At 40.2% G+C, this 19,230-nt stretch overlaps 1 protein-coding gene across 5 annotated transcripts in view; it reads right to left on the bottom strand.

Annotated features, from left to right (window-relative positions):
- LOC147740927 (uncharacterized) overlaps window positions 1-19,230 on the bottom strand; it is a 364,072-nt gene that overhangs the window by 330,465 nt on the left and 14,377 nt on the right. The window lies entirely within an intron of this gene.

Below are 19,230 nucleotides of genomic sequence, written 5' to 3'. Positions count from 1 at the left end.
ACCTTGCCTGTCCTAAAGACTTACTGACCCTAGATGTAAACAGATCCTATAAAAAGTTATGGAGGTCCTCATTCATATTGAGTCCATTAGGGACTTTGGTATCAAGTGATGAGATGAAATGTGTTTCCTTCTGTCTCAGTAGTTTATCAAGACTGATCCCAAGACAGTGTATTCAAAGTCCTTAAGTTTGTTATTGTGTATGGACTCAAAGTGTCTCGCCACCGGATAGTTGCTATCTGAATTTACGATGGCTCTTATGTGTTGCAAAATACGCTTATAAATGGGGAGCTTTGCGCTACCAATATACTCAAGATCGCAAGTACATTTAAGTTTGTAAATAACATATTCTGACCTGCATGTCAGATATTCTTGTATTGCGATCTTTTCTTCACTAAAAGCTGTAGTATGGTGGGTACCGTTTTTAGCAAAAGAGCAAGCATGGCATGACGTGCACTTGAAGAAACCCATTTTGGATAGCCATGATTTCTTAACTGCGACCTGTCAAGGGCATGCCGCATTGAAGGGGCCCTTCTAAAATTGATGGCTGGTTGGCTAGGCATGATGGGGCCCAAGATTTTGTCAGTCAAAATTATAGGCCATTCGGAACAAATAATACGGCGAATGGCTCTCTCTTGGGTACAGAAAGTTGTTATAAGGTGGATTGAACACTCTGACTTTAGGACAGCGGTTTCATTGACCAAAGGTTCCAATAATTCATCTCTGGATCTCACTTTGGCCTTCAGTAAAGCTTGATCTAAGATCTTCTTTTTATAGCCTCTTTTAAGAAATCTTTGGGCGGCTTCGTCTAGACAGGCATCAGCTGCTACATCACTGCTGCATATCCGACGGATCAAATAAATTCTCCGTACGGAATGCAGTTGATGGTATGAATAGGATGGGCACTTTGGGCATGAAGAATAGAATTGCCCGTTGTTGATTTCCTATGTTGCCTTGTTTGTAATACACCTGCCTATATATACAATTGGACGTCCAAAATTCGGCCAAGCTGTCATTAACTGATGCCATAAATCTCCAATTGAGATCATTAAAATTGATGTCATTAATAAAAGCCAATGCTTCTTCATACAACCCTTCCAAATAATTCACACATCATCAATATAGCGCCAATACTGGACAATGTCCTTCCACTAGTGTCGATGGGCAGCTCCGAGCACGTGCTCCTCCTATATATATATATATATATATATATATATATATATATTACCTACTGGCAATAGCCAGTAGGTATATATAGTTAGGATTAATTCCCTATGGGATTTCTGAAAATTCTATGTCTAATAACTTTGGCGTTTGAGGACGGAATCGGCTGAAATTTTCAGGAAAATGGCACATTTTGTTTCTGAGCAGCCCCTGAAAATTTGGTAGAGTTTCGTCAAGGGGGGGCTGAGAAAAAAGGGGGGTCCCAAAACGCGTTTTTCCCATTCATTTTTCCATAGGGCGGTTGGACTCACTTTTAGCTCGAACGGCTGAATGGATTTGCACGAAACTTGGCAAAATTGTAGGGACTGTTAGCCTGATGTGCCTTTGCTAGGTCTCAATATATGTGCTCCAGTAGTTTTTGAGAAATTAACGTTCAAACCAAGATATATATCTGTAACAGCGCTCCGGGCAGCGATCCGGTCCGCTTACTTTTCGCGAAACGGAACTTTGCGCGCAGAAAGCTGATTGGCTCTCCGGTGTCTGTCAACATTCTAAACAGTCCGGAGCGGCCGCCATCTTATCTCTCGGTAGGATCGAGAGAGAAGAGGTGAAAAACGAAGGGGGAATTTATTGAAAGGGTGCAAGGTATACCCCTCTTGACCCCCTAGGATTGTTGTTGGGGTTATTAAAGGGTCCCGTGGGGAAAATAAAAAAAAAAAAGATTTTTCACGGTAGAAGCGTTTCCCGGGCCGCGAACTGGGCCGCAAACTGGTAGCGAAACGGGAATTCGCCATTTTGTGCTTCGTTTTAATTGTTTAGAGACAAAAATTATCGCCGCACATCGGCCACAATGCATGAATATCGTTGAAAAGTCAGCGATATTCATGCATTATCCAGCAAATGCTCTTAGCCATGTTATCCACCTTCCATTGGATAACAGAAAGCTGATTGGCTCTCCGGTGTCTGTCAACATTCTAAATAGTCCGGAGCGGCCGCCATCTTATCTCTCGGTAGGATCGAGAGAGAAGAAGAGGTGAAAAACGAAGGGGGAATTTATTGAAAGGGGGCAAGGTATACCCCTCTTGACCCCCTAGGAATGTTGTTGGGGTTATTAAAGGGTCCCGTGGGGAAAATAAAAAAAAATATATTTTTCACGGTAGAAGCGCTTCACGGGCCGCGAACTGGGCCGCAAACTGGTAGCGAAACGGGAATTCGCCATTTTGTGCTTCGTTTTAATTGTTTAGAGACAAAAATTATCGCCGCACATCGGCCACAATGCATGAATATCGCTGAAAAGTCAGCGATATTCATGCATTATCCAGCAAATGCTCTTAGCCATGTTATCCACCTTCCATTGGATAACATGGCTAAAAACCGCTCTGTGCGTGAGCTTTTTTTTTTTTTGCTGCGTGACGTTTGTTAACGTTCGATTCGATGGAAATCAGGAAGTGTTGAACACCATTTTGTCACTGCGAGTAAATATTTTGTTATAAATGAATCCTTATTGATAAACATTGTCTGCGCCATCTTGCGTTTTTGTCCAATGCCACAATTTTGTCGTGCACAGCAGCCATTTTAGATGCCTTGACCAGGGCCACTCTCTGCACGCCGTCGATTCTCAGCATGGCTCCCCACCCTCGCACGCATCTCCCCCACGCAATGGTCACCCCCGCTCTCTCTCTCATGCATGGGCCATATACTTCCCCCATCTGCGCTGCTCTTCTCTGAGAATCACACCCTGTGCCCGTTCGACACCTCCCTTTCACCCTATTCACTACCGCACCCTCTGACACTTCTCTTCCTCTGTGTCCGATTGTCCAGGCCGGACCTAGGCTATCACCTAGCCCTGCGGATGTAGTATATGGCTCCAGCTGTAGAGTATCCAGACATGCCAACCCTCCCGATTCAGGTGTGAGACTACTGATTTTAGTGCTAGTCTTTCGTTTCCCGATTCCTGCAAGGAAAAACCCGGGGGCATATTTCCAACAACTAGCGGTAATTTTTGTCTCTAACTTGTTTAGAGACAATAATTATCGCCGCACTTCGGCGAATTTTATCGCACATAAACCTTGCTATTAGCAAGGTTTATCGCAAATGCGATAAAAAACGGCCGCAATGCATGAATATCGCTGAAAAGTCAGCGATATTCATGCATTAGTCAGCAAATGCTCTTAGCCATGTTATCCACTTCCCATTGAACAAGCGCATGGTCTTTTAAAGATTTGTGAAGTACTCGGGGCGGCGGTGTGTGTGTGTCCTCTTTCAGGAGCGGGCGGGGGGGCACTGGCAGCAATTTGCAGGCCAGGCAGTGTTCAACACGTGCATCACCCTTTCTCTGCCTGCTATTGCGCTCCATGCTTCGGAAAGGTAAGAAAAAGAACGTGCATTTGAGTTTGAAATGTCCGATCTTGTAGCAGTACACTTGCAAAGCCCACACATGACAATAACCCGATTCAAGGCCCCATTCACCCGATTTTTTAAAAAAATATAGTACTCCAAGACAGTTACATTTTAAAACTTTATTAATATTTAAATATAACGAACGCAACAAAAACTGTAAATATATTTAACCATTTTTTTAAATTAACCAGAACTATAACGATAACAACAACAACAACAATAATATAACTTTTATGCCTAAATTACGCAAACATTTAGCTAATCTGCTAAAGGGGGGAGTCGCCATTTCTTTACAATAATCAATAATGAAAAATCCACATCAATAGGGTTGCCCGTTTTCTCGATGCAGCACTATAGTGCAATATACACAGCACCTGGGGTGTCAAGAGTGAACAGGTCTTTCTTTGTTCCTTAAGATGTTATCTCCGAGAATGCTAATGCATTGGTGTCTGTACACTTCTTTGTCAATTCTGTCAAGATGATAACTGCTTCATAAACAGACGATATCTTTGTTTCATCATTAGTGTTAAGTGTGTCCGAAACTACAGTGCCCTTCTGTTTTTTTTTCTTCAGGCTCTACAGAGTTTTGTGTGTTGTTCTTTTGAGCGACAATTATTCCAGAGGTTTCAGGTTCACTTGTTTTGTTCTGCAGTGAGTTAACAGCTTTAGAGAGTTCATGTTTATTTGCTATGTCCTGCTGTTCGTGAACTGCTTCAGAGACGTCAGCCTCATTTTTTATGTTTCAGTAGATCCTGGACCTGCCCGGCCGCGCCCAAAATGGCGCCGGTGTAAATGGGACTCGTAACTGCTTGTTCTGTACTGGTTGCCCAACCTTGATATCACGAGATACATATGCAGTTTTGAAGCACATGGCGGAGGCTTGTCTGCTGTAGTGGGGCGCCCCTTTATCGTTTCAGTCGCCATTCCGCCCGCTTTTGCTACACTGTGCCTCATCCGCCATTCAGCTGTTTACCGCCCGCTCTTACGGCTACAGCGTCTCGCTCACCATGTAGTTGAGTTGCTCCCACTCTTGCGGTGCAGCGGTAGGCGGCTTCCACAGGACTCTTAAAATGGCGGCCGGCTCTTCGGATTTGGGCCTGGTCCAGTAAAATGGCCCTGGGACACCTTGGAACTCGGACGCTTGTCTGCCAGGGCTTGGGTTCCATTCTCGAAAGCGTCCCCTCAGCCTTGAAGATTGTACAAAAGTCTTGGGCGCCCTCGACTCCCGCAGGCTTCCGGTGGGGAGCGGCTGCCATGATTGCTTGCGGAATGGCCACGACGGAGCTACGAGATGGTGGTGCTCTCATGGTGACGCCAGCTTCAGTCTGAAACATCCAGAAACAAGGTGGGGCTTTCATCGTTTGGGAAAAAAAAAGTTTTAATCCAATGAAAAGTGTTATTTTTAGGTCACATGACCTAGTCTTACATAATTAGGAAAAGAAAAGTAAAATGAACCAATGAAAAGTTTTATTAACAAGATACATGACCTGTTATGCTTACGTTACGCGCTGCGCGGCACGCTCTGGATCGTTTCTGGGAAGCTGCGCCTTGCGCACCGGAGCACATCCGGGTGCGCTAACGCGTCGCGTCATATGACGCATTACGCGACAATGCAGGTGCAGAATATAGTCAAAATGTCTCCACCAACCAGCGGTCGGAATTCCACCGCTTTCAGCAGTCCAAAAAGTTCGGTCAAATCTTAAGAGCGGGAGCAACTCAACTACATGGTGAGCGAGACGTTGTAGTCGCAAGAGCGAGCGGTAAACAGCTGAATGGCGGAAGAGGCACAGAGTACCAAAAGCGGGCGGAATGGCAACTAAAACGGTAAAGGGGCGCCCTACGACAGCGTGTCTTCAGGTGAAACGGATTGTGGGACAAGGTCCAGAATGAAAGATTCTTCAAAAGGGAAAAAATTCCGCCGGACCCCGGGAGCCGGCCACCTATGCCGGGGGCGATCTCAGGCCTCACCAGGGCAACACGACTTGGGGAGGGGGCAGGAGCCAAGCGCCCCCTCTCAGTCCGCGCCATCTCACCGCCCCTCGGGAGCCTCCGTCAAGCGGTTTAGGGAGGCACCGTATCACATTGTTTTCCAATGCAGTCAGGTCCACAAATGGACCGCACTACTTTGAATAGTGAAGCTGCAGCAGGTGCAAATAAGGTTTAAACAGTGTTACAAGAACTGCTTAGAACTCTGAAGTATGGCACTCAATAACCAGGACTTATGCCATTTATGTAAGGCAGTGACATGGAAGCAACTCAGGGACAAAAAGCATGAACGAACATTCACGTATGAAAATCTTATTTGGAGAAGGGGTAGAATCCAAACGCCCCCTGCCAGTTCGCGCCACTACACTGTATGTGGAAAATCTGAAGCCATCATTCTACAAACTCTCAACGCTTGTTATCAGTGCATGACTTTCATGCTCGATCGATTGAGCTAGCCGGATCGGGCAATAAAAAGTATAAAATAGTTATGTAAATAGTTATTTAATAAAATGTTTTATTCTGTTTCTTTGGTGGTGTGTTGTGTATATTTATAATATTTGCATAGGGTTTGCCGTTATTTTGGGCGGTGTGGGTGGCGGAGTCGAGCTGTTTTGCAGCCCTCATGGTGTGGAGCTCAGTTCATCTCACTATTTTCGTATTTCTCATGAAGGGTTGTTCCTAATATTTCTATTTTAGCGAGGTCAAAAAGAGATCCAATTAGTGGCCTACTGATTTTGCTTGATTACTTTTATTTTTTTACACGATTTTTCACTATCTGCAAAAACTAAACAGAGTATTGCGACTTTGTGCTTGTTTGTAAATAGAGAATGATCCAAAGAGAACCAATTCTAAAACAGTAAATGCTTGGATAACAATCAATCAAATGGAGAGACAAGCAGGCACGACGGATTACAACGGGGGCAAAGGTCTGCGTTAACTACTGTTCAGTATCTGCAAAGAGAGAGTACTACTAAGAGAAAAGAGGGGAGGGGGGGGCAGCGTTCAAAGCACATCAGCGTGCATAAATACGAAAATGTTTTTATCTATCACGTACTTGACATTTTAAAGCTTTTCATATTTGCTATTAAAAAACCAATGAAATTCACAGAAAAAAACATAGGTTATACTGGATATATAGTTAGGAATTTGCACTTACAAAACCTTGAAAATTCAATGAAAAAACCATTGGTTTTAGGCCATATATAGTTAGGGATTTGCATTTACAAAACCTTATTTTACTCGCATAAAACCATTGAAATTCCATATATAGTTATAAGCGCTAACTATATATCGCGCACCCGCAATCCACTGCTGATGATGTCACATATTACATCATTCATGACATGGTTAGTGACATCACTGATGACATCACTGATGACATCTCAAATGACATCACTGATGACATCACTGATGACATCTCATTTGACATGACTGATCACATCACTGATGATATCATTCATGTGATAATACCATGAACCTTTTCAGACTCTAATGTAACCTTAAATACAATCAGTGTAAACAGACAGTCACTCATCCATGGAGTTACTCACACACATAGTCAGTTATGCCAAAAATCAATCACACCTCCATTTTCTGAACTATACAGTTATACACACCTTAGTTATTCAAACATATACTAACACATATTTACTTTACTCTCTTATACAATCTCTGATACATGTTCACAATGATCCATACAGCCACTCACACATTCACTAGCTCTTATGCACAGTTATTTATAGATGTCAACTCTCACATGTACTGTGTTTTACATATGTACTTAAATTGACATGTAGCACTGAGATATCCATTCACTCACTAATACACTCATGCACAGTCAACCGCCCATACAGCTGTTTCCACATGCAGTTGTGAAACTATACATATAGTGAATCAACTACTCACACATCTATGTACAGAGTCACACACCTCCCAGACACCCATACACACACACTCAGTTTCCCATACAAATACTTGGACAACCAATCAATAACCCATACAGTTACTCATATAGCTACTGAACAACATATGCAGCAGTTTGTAGAACAACAGATATAATGATGCACAAATTAAAACAGTTTAGTCACTAACCCATGCACTCAGTGAGACACATTTAATCACTCACTCAATCAGTCAGTCATGCACCTAGTAAATCCTTCATCCAGACACTTATACATCCACTCATTCTTCAATATGTAAGACATATTTTAACTTTACAGAAACATACAGTCACTGGATGTTGTCATCAGTGATGTCATCAGTGATGTCATTTGAGATGTCATCAGTGATGTCATCAGTGATGTCACTAACCATGTCATGAATGATGTAATATGTGACATCATCAGCAGTGGATTGCGGGTGCGCGATATATAGTTAGCGCTTATAACTATATATGGAATTTCAATGGTTTTATGCGAGTAAAATAAGGTTTTGTAAATGCAAATCCCTAACTATATATGGCCTAAAACCAATGGTTTTTTCATTGAATTTTCAAGGTTTTGTAAGTGCAAATTCCTAACTATATATCCAGTATAACCTATGGTTTTTTCTGTGAATATATATATATATATATATATATATATATATATATATATATATATATATATATATATATATATATATATATATTCACTGAAAAAACCATAGGTTTCAGGCCTTATATATTTAGAAATTAGCATTTTAAAAAAACATTGAAATTGCTCCTATATAGTTAGTTGTACTAACTATATTTCGCGCACCCGCAATCCACTGCTGATGATGTCACATATTACATCATTCATGACATGGTCAGTGACATCACTGATGACATCTCAAATGACATCAATGATGACATCACTGATGACATTATCCAGTGAATGTGGTTTGCTTCATTATTTAAGTATGCATTACATATATAGCAATTTGCATTGAAGTATGAGTGGATATATAAAAATAAATATTTGGATGGAGGACTTTAACAATTTATAGTGTCTCACTAAATATAGTGGATAGTGACTAAACTGTGTGAATATCTGTATCACTTTGTCAGTTGTTATGTAAACTGGTTCTCCAGTTGGTTACTAGCTGTGTGAAAGTCTATGTTAGTTATTGATTATGTAACTGAATATTTGTATGGGAGAGTCAATGTGTGTGTGGTTTGGTAGAGGGTGTGTGACTGCCCAAAGATGTGTGAATAGTTGATTCAGTAGATATATGACGTTAAAACTACATGTGCTAACAGTTGTTTGGGTGAATGAATATCTTTATGGGTGTGGTGATGAGCAAATATATTTCTCAATGGTTCTTGTCCAACAAACTAGAAAAATAAAAGGCAGTGTATGTGTCAGTTGTTGTATATAAATAAGTATACATAAGACTCAATAATTGTGTGAGTGACTGTATGGATAACTGTATACTTGTAATAATGTTTTTATAATATACTAAATATGACTTACTATCTAAATGAATAGATGAAGTGGTGTTTGTATACGTGTGTAGCTCAGTAAGTATGTAAGTATGATCCATTGTTTGCATAAGTGAGTAGGATAACTTCATATGTGAATAGGTTGTGTGCTGGTGTGTAATGTCGGTATAGGTGTATAAGTATTTTTGATAGTGTTCTGTTGTTCATTGACAGCATGTATGAGTGAATCTACAGGTAAGTGATTAGATGTGTGTATACATCTAGTAATCAATGAGTGGGTTTTTCAATGCTTGTATTGCTGCGTCAATGGATTCCAATCTGATACTCTGTATTTTACAAAGAGTGATGAAAGATTTTACTAGTGTATGAAAAGGTGTATGTGATTGTCACATGGATGATGTCATCAGTAATGTCATAATTGATGTCATTTGAGATGTCATCAGTGATGTCACTGACCATGTCATGAATGAAGTAATATATGACATCATCAGCAGTGGATTGCGGGTGCGCGAAATATAGTTAGTACAACTAACTATATAGGAGCAATTTCAATGTTTTTTTAAATGCTAATTCCTAACTATATAAGGCCCCGCTTGACGAATCCATCGAAACTTTCAGGGAAGGAGCGGAGCATAACGGGCCATCTTCTTTGAGAAAATCGCATACATTCATTAACCGGCGCCAAAGTTATTCCCAAAAGAATATTGTGGATTTCCTATGGAAACTTGGTCCTAAATATATATATATATATATATATATATATATATATATATATATATATATATATATATATATTCAATGAAAAAACCATAGGTTATAGTCCATATATAGTTAGGAATTTGCATTTACAAAACCTTGAAAATTCAATGAAAAAACCATTGGTTATAGAACATATATAGTTAGGAATTTGCATTTTCAAAACCTTATTTTACTCGCATAAAACCATTGAAATTCCATATATAGTTAGATGCGCTAACTATATATCGCGCACCCGCAATCCACTGCTGATGATGTCACATATTACATCATTCATGACATGGTCAGTGACATCACTGATGACATCACTGATGACAACATCCAGTGACTGTATGCTTCTGTAAAGTTAAAATATGTCTTACATATTGAAGAATGAGTGGATGTATAAATGTCTGGATGAAGGATTTATTAGGTGCATGACTGATTGTATGAGGGAGTGATTAAATGTGTCTCACTGAGTGCATGGGTTAGTGATTAAACTGTATGCATGTGTTGATCAGTAGCTATATGAGTAACTATATGGGTTATTGATTGGTTGCTCAAGTATTTGTATGGGAGACTGAGTATGTGTGTGAGTGGCTGGGAGGTGTGTGACTCTGTGCATAGATGTGTGAACAGCTGATTCACTAGATGTATGGGTTCAAAACTGCATGCGGAAACAGCTGTATGGGTGGTTGACTGTGTGCATGAGTGTATTGGTGAGTGATTGGATATCTCAATGCTACATGTCAAAGTAAGTACATATGTAAAACACAGTACATGCGAGAGTTGACATATATAAATAACCGTGCATAAGAGCCAGTGAATGTGTGAGTGGCTGTATGGATCATTGTGAACTTGTATCAGGGATTGTATAAGAGAGTAAATATGTGTTAGTATATGTTTGAATAAGTAAAGTTTGTATAACTGTATAGTTGAGGAAATGGAGGTGTGATTGATTCTTTGCATGACTGACTAGGTGTGTGAGTAACTCCATGGATGAGTGACAGTCTGTGAGTGTCTGTTTACACTGATTGTATCTAAGGTTATATTAGAGTCTGAAGAGGTTCATCGTATTATCACATGAATGATATCATCACTGATGTGATCAGTAATGTCAAATGAGATGTCATCAGTGATGTCATCAGTGATGTCATTTGAGATGTCATCAGTGATGTCATTTGAGATGTCATCAGTGATGTCATCAGTGATGTCACTGACCATGTCATGAATGATGTAATATGTGACATCATCAGCAGTGGATTGCGGGTGCGCGATATATAGTTAGCGCATCTAACTATATATGGAATTTCAATGGTTTAATGCGAGTAAAATAAGGTTTTGTTCTGTTATGTTCTATAACCAATGGTTTTTTCATTGAATTTTCAAGGTTTTGTAAATGCAAATTCCTAACTATATATGGACTATAACCTATGGTTTTTTCATTGAATTTCAATGGTTTTTTAATAGCATATTGCATCATTCATGACATGGTTAGTGACATCACTGATGACATCACTGATGACATCTCAAATGATAATATGCAAAAAATCAATCACACCTCCATTTTCTCAACTATACAGTTATACACACCTTACTTATTCAAACATATATTAACACATATTTACTCTCTTATACAATCCCTGATACATGTTCACAATGATCCATACAGCCACTCACACATTCACTGGCTCTTATGTACAGTTATTTATAGATGTCAACTCTCGCATGTACTGTGTTTTACATATGTACTTACTTTGACATGTAGCACTGAGATATCCATTCACTCACTAATACACTCATGCACAGTCAACCGCCCATACAGCTGTTTCCACATGCACTTCTTTTGAACCCATACATATAGTGAATCAACTACTCACACATCTATGTACAGAGTCACACACCTCCCAGCCACCCATACACACATACTCAGTCTCCCATACAAATACTTGGGCAACCATTCAATAACCCATATAGTTACTGATATAGCTACTGATTTAAACATGCAGCAGTTTACAGAACAACATAAATAATGATTGCCAAATTAAGACACTTTAATCACTAACCCATACACTCAGTGAGACACATTTAATCATTCTCTCATACAGTCAGTCATGCACCTACTAAATCCTTCATCCAGACACTTTTACATCCACTCATTCTTCAATATGTAAGACATATTTTAACTTTACAGAAACATAAAGTCAATGGGTGTTGTCATCAGTGATGTCATCAGTGATGTCATTTGAGATGTCATCAGTGATGTCATCAGTGATGTCACTGACCATGTCATGAATGATGTAATATGTGACATCATTAGCAGTGGATTGCGGGTCCGCGATATATAGTTAGTGCAACTAACTATATATGGAATTTCAATGGTTTTGTGCAAATAAAATAAGGTTTTTTAAATGCTAATCCCTAACTATATATGGTCTATAACCTATGGTTTTTTCAGTGAATTTTCAAGGTTTTGTAAATGCAAATTCCTAACTATATATGGTCTATAACCTATGGTTTTTTCTGTGAATTTCATTGGTTTTTTAAAAGCTAATATCTATAGCTGTAAAATATATACTTTATTAAGTGACGTATCACGTAGCCCGTGAGACGCCTCATGATGCATCGCATAACCGTGACATATCGTCTCTGCAGCGCAAACCAAACCCAAAACGTAAGCGCGCCAGAACACGCTTAAAGATATATATATATTTTTTTAACCTTAATTAGACAAAATCCACACGTGCACATATCACAAACGTTCAAAAAACACAATATGTCGGACTCCCGTTACGCTGCCGGTTAGCTGCCCGGTTAACGTACCAGGAAGCACCTTTACCGCGAAAAATCGCAATTTTTTTTTTCTTTTGCCCCACAGGGAACTTTAATAGCCCCCTCATCAATCCTAGGGGTTCAGGAGGGGTCTGCCTTACCCCTTTCATTCATTTACACCTTTTTTTTTCCACCTCTTGTCTCTCGATCCCACAGAGAGACAAGATGGCGGCCGCTCCAGACTGTTTACAATGATAACAGCCAATCAGCTTCTCCTCAGACTCCCGTTACACTGCCGGTTAGCTTCCCGGTTAGCTGCCCGGTTAGCTGCCCGGTTCGCGTACCAAGACGCGTCTCCACGGCGAAAAAATCGGATTTTTTTTTTTTTTTTTGGGGCCCCGCGTGGCTTTATAATATCCCCCTCATCAATCCTATGGGGTCAGAAGGGGTCTACCTTGCCCTCTTTCCTTCATTTCCCCCTTTGTTTTGGTCTCCTCTTGTCTCTCGATCCTACCGAGAGACAAGATGGCGGCCGCTCCGGACTGTTTAGAATGTTGACAGACACCGGAGAGCCAATCTGCTTCGCTTCGCAAAGTTCCGATACGCGAAAAAGTTCGCGAACCGGAGCGCTACCCGGAGCGCTGTTACAGATATATATCTTGTTTTAAACGTTAATTTCTCAAAATCCACTGAAGCACATATATTGAGACCTAGCAAAGGCACATCGGGCTAACAGTCCCTACAATTTTGCCAAGTTTCATGGAAATCCATTCAGCCGTTCGGGCTAAAAGTGAGGCCAACCGCCCTATGGAAATTAACATGGGAAAAACGCGTTTTGGGACCCCCCTTTTTTCTCGGCCCCCCCTTGACGAACCCCCCCCAAATTTTCGGGGGCTGCTCAGAAACAAAATGTGCCATTTTCCTGAAAATTTCAGCCAATTCCGTCCACAAACGCCAAAGTTATTAGGCATAGAATTTTCAAAAGTTCCATAGAGAAAAAATCCTAACTATATATACCTACTGGCTATCGCTATATATATATATTACCTACTGGCGGTTCCACAAAAAGTTAGTGCGCTCTCAGGAAATGAGTCAAATAACACGAGTAAGTAGGTTTAATCCACACAACGCGTTTCGCTTTGCAGCTTGTTCACATATATACACATATATACACATATATACAGAGTCTCTCCATAAGCGGGAGCCTGTGACATTCCAGGGCAGCCTTGGCATCCCACTGTGTTGCAGCCAGCAAAATGAAGAAAATGTCGAAGCACATGTTGTGTTTAATATATATATATGTATTTACCTACCAAATAAAATGATATAACCAAATAGTTTTCTCCCACAAATAACTCAACCTAGATGATGTTGCAGTCCAGAATTAGTAAAATAGAGACATAACAAGGGATAAGGATACTGAGTAGGCCACTACATTTTATAAAAATGAAATAAAACAAATGCTTTTGTAATTTTGTGAAAATACTTTTGAATGATTTCTTAAAATTGTGTTGCATTAAAACAAACAAACAAAAAGTCACAAACATTTTTTGTTTGTTAATTTTTTGTATCCATATACATCAACACCTATCAGAACAAGGAGCTCTGGAAGGCAATCGCCAAGAAGGTGAGGACACCGGAGGTCTCCAAGCAGCACAGCATTCACTGCAGGAAGCGATGGGAAGACCTATGATGCTGGACCAAGAATTCAGCGGAATTCCAGCTTTGCCAGACCTCCCAACATGCTAAATGTGTGTGTGCAGCACTAATCTCCCCATTGGCCTGCATAATTGCTGTGGCCTATCCTCAGCATGGCGGTCAGTTGAGAGACCCCACAGCAGCATTAAGGTGGTAAATTTTTTCTGAGTTTTCCATTTTAAATAACTATTTTGGGTTACAGCAATAAATTATGGCATCAACATAAAGGTCCACACAAGTCCAATGCACAAGAAGAGTTCTTGAAGTTGTAAGATATGCAGAATTTGTATGATAATGTGTTTTGTATATTACTTTGTGAAAAATTATATTAATACATTTCTGATCACTATCAAAGAACTGTTTTGCTCAGACACTGATTAATCAAAACTATACATTGGTTTATGTGATGTTATCAGTAGGTCTGGGGGGTAAATTCCCTTCCATTCGCGGAATTTGTGAAATTGCCCAAAATTCAGCGTTCCGCGACTTTGCGCAATTTTCTACCTGCTCGTGTTTCCAAAATGCGTGTTTGCATGATAGTTCCCCCCAAAAACGCAAACAGCAATTGCGAACAGGAAAAAAGCATTGCAAACAAGCAATTCCGCGTGTTCGCGGAATTTCTGTGTGTTCGTAGAGATTTTTTACCATTTCGTGGAGGTTTGCGTAACGCGATTACGCAAAGTCCGCCTACCCCTAGTTATAAGGAACATTTGTACCAAACAGGCCAACATTTTTTAATGTGTCTGGTCTGATGCTCCATCACAATTGTGAAGGATGTTGCCTAGCCCTATGTCAGGTGATACAGCATAATATGCACTTATGATGTAGTAGATATAGTGGATATTCCAAATCTCACGGAAAGCATTCTGACCGAATCAGTCGCGGAATGGTTTCCTACCATATCAGATTTGTGGTGTCCGGCCGACCATTTACGATAGTTCAAAAACATAGTTCGGTTGAGCCTGTGTTGTGGCTGAATACACAGGCTCCTATTCTAGAAAGGGATGGGTGGGAAAATCGTGCACCCTGTAGTGGGCACCCCTTGGTACCTGCCACAATGTGCATGGTCTGAGAGAGGGTACCCATGGATAGCCCCACGGTCCACATTCAGAAGACCCCAGGTGAAGGGGGAACCTGCTATGGGCCCCCAAAGTTGGATCCTGACAGCCAATCCATGACAGAACAACCTATTCGGAAAGGCTGATCCAATCTGACATTGTAATATGTCAGTCAGAAATGTGGTCCATAGGCCTGTACAAGTCGGCTCTGAATAATTCTTTTTCCCCGAATGCCATTCGGATCCGAGTCGGAAAGTCCGAATGCTTCCTGACTATCATTATCGGGCATTTGGAATGCTTTCCGAATCGGTCAGAATGACGGGTTCCAGATCAGATTAGCCAACCCAAATGTCTTTCGGAGCCTTTCTGACTGAGATCGTGATCGCCCCCATAATGTTAAAGGGCAACATGTTTTATTTAAAACATATTATAAATATGATGTTAATAAAAAATGCAATTTAATTTATTTTACAATGTCACAGATTAACTCCTTCAAAAATGTGCATGTTAGCCAGTCTGTTTTTTGTAAAAAGAATTTGATAGTTATACATTTTTGAAAAAACAGACGGGAATGTTAACACATTGGTGACAGAATAACACATACCCAAAAATTTTATTTTTATGTCATTTGGTATGTACAGATGATAAATAAATGTTGAACACAAATAAATTACTTAAAAGGACTTTTGCAGTTTGAATGTTATTTCACATATATGTTGGAGTATCCCATCTAGAAAACTCTAAATCAGGCATGAAAAATGGCTCATTAGGATATTTAAAAAATGAATCAAGATTAAGCGTCCGATTACGATGTGGCTTGTAAAGCCTCTGACCGTGGTTTACTTTCCGATGGCCTAAACACGATCTAGGCGGTAGGAAAGTAAACCGGCTGGTCATTACGTCTCACTTCCAATAGGCTGCAGGAGTCTGTTGGCCAGTCGGGAGCCAGCCAGTAATCTCAAGGGCAGGCCTTTCTGCCCTTGAGATTACATTGCACAGTTTCTGGCATGGTTTTTATGCCGGACTGTCCGATATGGAAATCATGTTGGAAAGTGTATTAGAGCGCCCCAGCAGGGCCCCCTTCTGTATTCGGCCGCTGGTTTGAGGCTGGGGGGACACCTAAGGTGCCCCCTGTTGATCCCTGCACATTGTGACAGGCACCTCTAGGTGCCTGGCACGTGGTGCAGGGATGAATGACACCTTTCATTTCTCAATGGGAGCTTGTGTTATGGCTGGTTCGCGGCCGTAACACAAGCTCCCATTGAGAAATGGGAGTATGTGACTGAACAGTGTTCGGTCCCATTATAATGAGGCGGTTGGACTGCCGACCAGAGGTTGGTTGGTACCAGGCCAAAGACGATGTCGGGTGGACTGAGGTCCGCCTGACATTGTAATCAGGCCCATAATCTTTTTCATATAGTAACGTTCATTTAAAAAAGTATATATATGAATCACAGTTTTGAAAATGTACTTTAACATTGGACCAACTGAAAGCCAGAATATGTTTTATATTATTTCACAATGCTACAACAAACTAAAATTAAAGTAAGATATTTTAGAGTGAAATAGAAAACGTTATAGCTCTGTTCTAAACTGGATTAGAAATGTATCAAGACCTATGTATTTACTTATGCTGTGGAAGAAATTTAAAACTATCAGAAATATGAATTTTTTAATTTATTAAACAGCATAAGTAAATAAATAGGATGTGATACATTAATAAGCAACTTGACTACTGAATCCATAAAATTATTTTTAACAAACGAAAAATACTTAAGTTACTTGAAGTGAGTTTTACTACAGTTAAATGCCCAATCAAATGAAACAGTGCAGTAAATATTGCAACACATTGGTTCATATTTCATGTTTCAAAATCCCAAAAAACTCAGTTGTTTTTGCCTTGTCCACAAAATGTACAAAGGGTTTTTGCTTTATATTACTTTTTGTGACATGGATCTACTAATCCAAACAACAAATCTAAACTATTCAGGTGTTAAACATTTCCAGGAGAGAAAAGAATATGGTTAAAAGAAGTGATAAAAAATTATATATGAGTAATATTAGGAAATTACATGCAGGAGATAATGCTAAAAATAAAACAAAGGGTAAAAGCTTTGAAGAAGGTAAAATATGAAAGTTTGGAATATGTTTGCAGAAAAATTAAATTCATGAAAAGCTATATTCATGATAAGCTGCAAGTACTCAGATAAATATTACTATTGTATAAGGGCCTGATTATGGCTTTGGTGGTCTGGGAGCAGACCACCACGCAGCAGTGAGGTACCCTGTACATGGAAAAATGCCATGCTGAAACCACTTTAAGAAAAACACTCCCTAGTTCCCTTAATGGCTGAAAGTTACAGACTTATTTCCCTGCTGCCAGTCATTAGTAAAATTAAATAAAAATGTATCCATATTACTGGAATTCTCTGTCATATCCAAATGGGTTTCAGAGTCGGCAACAGCACTGAAACTGCGCTGTTAGCTGTGTGTAATGAACTCAAAGCAATTTAGACACAAATGTTTCAGTGACACTTTAACCTATTCCTGGAACTGAGCGCCGCATTTGACATGGTGTCTCATTTGACTCTTTTAATCCAAAATGGGCACGAACGGACAGTGCCATTGCCTGCCGATTATGCAACTACCGCAGAGAGTCTTGGTTTCACCTGCTGTGTAGCTGTACAAAGTTGGCCAGCGACCGTCATTGTCTGCTGAGCCCGGCCTTACAGAATCTAGGCCATAGAACATGCAGAGAGGCCTCGGACTGGTGCTTCTCAGAAACTACAACCTGTCTATTAGCCAGGATCGGCAAGTTCACTCATTAAGTCAAAATGGCACTCGACAAAAGGCCAAAAGGCCACAGATCCTAAGGGTCTCCATGCTGCACAAGTGGCGCCATCTGGTGCCCTAACGATGTCAGCTTACAGTTACTTTAGGGATTTCCCCTAACGTAACTGGAACTACTGGACCCAGAAATGAAATCAGGGCTGGACATGGGTCCAATGAAGCACCCACCCACTGTCAACTAGCCGTGTAGTGTGAATGATCATGCCGAACTTCCACACTTCCCTTAGACTCTAGAAGGCGTGAAGTTAAGGATGAAACAAAACCCTTTCTTCTTTTAATAGAACTTTGACTGGACAAAAAGTGGTAAAAACAGTCAGTATTCTATCTTAATGTTGTACATATGGTTTTACTGGGAGATGGGCGTGCTGGGGGTGCGGGGATGTTCTTTGTGTTTTATACTGTAAAGATTTTAAGTAATCGTACAGTTTAATAATAAAGTTTAACAAATTTGACACCGAAGTCCTCTAGAAGTCCTCTGGAAGTCATCTTAATGTAATCAAACATCTACAAATTATTAATAATGCAACAGCACGCATTCTCCTATAGATTCCCAAGCATGACTTGGTTTCTTCATCCTCTGCAGGGTTGCACTGGTTGCCGATTCTTAAGAGAATCAACTTTAAAAACCTCTGTCTTGCCCACCAAGTGATATACAATAAAAGTTCCCTATTACATCAGAGGCTACTACCTCAAAAAATGATTATGCTCTGCAGGTCAGAGACTTTTTACTGTACCAAAAATAAAGAAAGCTGGGAGTGGAGGGTGTTTGTATGCTCACTTGGCATCGGAGCTCTGCAACTTTCTGCTTTCATCTCTGAGAATAACTAAGGAAAATTTTAAATTCAGGAAACTACTAAAAACTCATCTTTTTGAATGATTGGCCTGCTTTAACCACTGTGTCACAGACAGCACTTTCATTACTGGAAGGCCAATTGGGTAGCCCTGCGCTTCACAAATCCATAGCATAGAATATATTAAATTTCACCTCTTTAGCATCTAACACCTTTTTCAAATAGCCTTAGATTGGAGTAGAATAGTAAATATAATACATTTAGCGCCCAACAACGTCCCCCAATATGGTTAGATTTGAGTGACACTTGTAAATGTCACCCGTTTATTGCCCAATATCTTCCCCCAATATGATTAGACTGGATTGGGAATAGATCA

This window comes from Lissotriton vulgaris, chromosome 1_1, assembly GCF_964263255.1.
Source record: "Lissotriton vulgaris chromosome 1_1, aLisVul1.2, whole genome shotgun sequence".
Classification (NCBI taxonomy): Eukaryota; Metazoa; Chordata; class Amphibia; order Caudata; family Salamandridae; genus Lissotriton; species Lissotriton vulgaris.
This window is presented reverse-complemented; position numbering and strand designations above follow the sequence as displayed.